Below are 2415 nucleotides of genomic sequence, written 5' to 3' on the forward strand. Positions count from 1 at the left end.
GCCCCGCCGCCCGGCTTCCTCGCCCGCGCCGCCCCGCTCCGCCTCCGCCACGCCGGCGCTGCCTCGCCGCCGGTGATCGTCGCCTCCACCACCAGAGTCGTCGCGCCTCCCCAACGCCCTCCGCCGATCCCCTTGTTGCCGGCCTCATCGACTCCGGCCTCCGGCGAGCCCCTCAAGGCCGGATCCGCTGCCTCCTTCCTCTCCGGCGTCAAACTCTGGCGACCTCGAGCTGAAGACCGGTGAACCTCGGTTTTCGCGCCGCGTGCAGTTCCAGATCTGGATCCAAAAACTAGGGTTGACTTTTGCCCCATTTTAGTTATTTTTAGCATATTTCATCATGCCATATCTCTGCATCCGTGGCTCCGTTTTGTGCGTATAGCATGTCAAATTGTTCGTCTCGATGAGTACTTCATTTCATTCCATTGCACCATGTTCAATTGAGTTCATCTTGATGCCCTAAATGTTGTTGCAAGAGTGCTAGTTTATATTAGTTTCCGATTCTTATCAGTAATTGGACATTTGTCTTTTTTTGCCATGATTGTTGTGTGCCTCCTATGACCTTGAGCCCTACATGTGTTTTGAAGTATGCCATGCCATCTTTAGAGGGGTGTATGCCATATATTTTTGTGATCTATGTGGTGACTAGCACAAGCATGCAAAGTAGCTCTCGTAATGTTGCTATTTTCAGGGACTTAGAATTCTTCTAAGTCTTTTCCCTGATAATATTTTTATGCCATGTATTCTTGTTGCTACAGAGTGATCCATTCCTCTTTTGAGCATGTTCAGTAAGTATGTTTTGTAGATAATGTCCATCCATGTCCTTGTTTGCAATTATGGAGCACCCAAGCTTGACTCAATCGAGCTCTACTTTTGCTATAAAATGTTTCTGGCAGAATGTTTACGTGTTAAGCATTGTTATTGCCATGTTTAGCTTCTATGCCATGTCTACTTATTGGGTGTATGCTTAGTTTGTCATGCAGTGCCTTGTGGTGAGTGCATCGAGCTCGTAAACATGCCTACTTAATATCTGTTTTGCCATGTTCCAGTTTTTCTTCTAAGTCTAAATTTGTTAACGATAATTGCTATGTTCACATGGTTGCCATTGTATTTTCTTATCCCTTTTGGCTTATGGTCAGTAAGGGACTTTTGTTGTATGCTTTGAGTAGCTTCATTCCATGCTTTTATCTGCCATGATATGTTCCCGTAGCATGTTGTTATCATGCTCTAAACATTGCTTCCTGATGTCAAATTCCTGACTTGGTGTTAATTTCACTAAGTCTGTAACCTGATATCTTTTGCACTTTTGCCATGCTTGTTTGGACCTGCTATTGAGTGAATTAGCCATAGCTCATTTTTCATCTTTTGTCAAGCATATTGAGTGGATCCCTGCCATGTGCTTTGTTTTCATGTTAGAGTGCAGTAGCTTGTTGTTCTTGATGCATTTAGGTGGCCTCGTGCTGCTAATCGCAGACCGGTGCCATATTTGTTTTGCTTGCCATTTGCAAACCGTGCATCCGATTCCGGTGATCTTTATATAGATTTCGACCGAAATCAACTCACCTTTCCAGTGGCACTCTTGGTTTTCCAAGTTGAGGCCAGGTTCAATCTTTCTTTTCCGAAGCATGCATATGCATCACATATCACATCCCGCATATCATGCCATGTTTTGCATCATGTTGCTTGTGCATTGCACCGTGGTTGATTGTGTCTCCCTTTGCTTGTGTTCTTGCTTTGGGTAGAGCCGGGAGACGAGTACGTGATCGAGGAGCCCGTTGAGTACGCTTACGAGGATCAAGCTAACGTCAACTCGGAGAACTTTGCAGGCAAGATGACCATACCCTCGAAATCACTTCTATCTTTGCTTGCTAGATGCTCGCTCTATTGCTATGCCTATGTACGATACCTACCACTTGCTTATCATGCCTCCCATATTTCCATGTCAAACCTCTAACCCGCCTTGTCCTAGCAAACCATTGTTTGGCTATGTTACCGCTTTGCTCAGCCCCTCTTATAGCGTTGCTAGTTGCAGGTGAAGATTGGAGTTTGTTCCTTGTTGGAACATGTTTATTGTTGGGATATCATTATTATATGTTGTCTATTTTAATGCACCTATACACTTGGTAAAGGGTGGAAGGCTCGGCCTTATGCCTGTTGTTTCGTTCCACTCTTGCCGCCCTAGTTTCCGTCATACCGGTGTTATGTTCCTTGATTTTGCGTTCCTTACATGGTTGGGTTATAATGGGAACCCTTTGACAGTTCGCCTTGAATAAAACTCCTCCAGCAATGCCCAACCTTGGTTTTACCATTTTCCACCTAGCCTCTTTTCCCTTGGGTTCCGTGGACTCAAGGGTCATCTTTATTTTAAACCCCCCTGGGCCAGTGCTCCTTTGAGTGTTGGTCCGAACCAAGTAGACT

The sequence above is a fragment of the Triticum dicoccoides genome, chromosome 3A (assembly GCF_002162155.2).
Source record: "Triticum dicoccoides isolate Atlit2015 ecotype Zavitan chromosome 3A, WEW_v2.0, whole genome shotgun sequence".
Classification (NCBI taxonomy): domain Eukaryota; kingdom Viridiplantae; phylum Streptophyta; class Magnoliopsida; order Poales; family Poaceae; genus Triticum; species Triticum dicoccoides.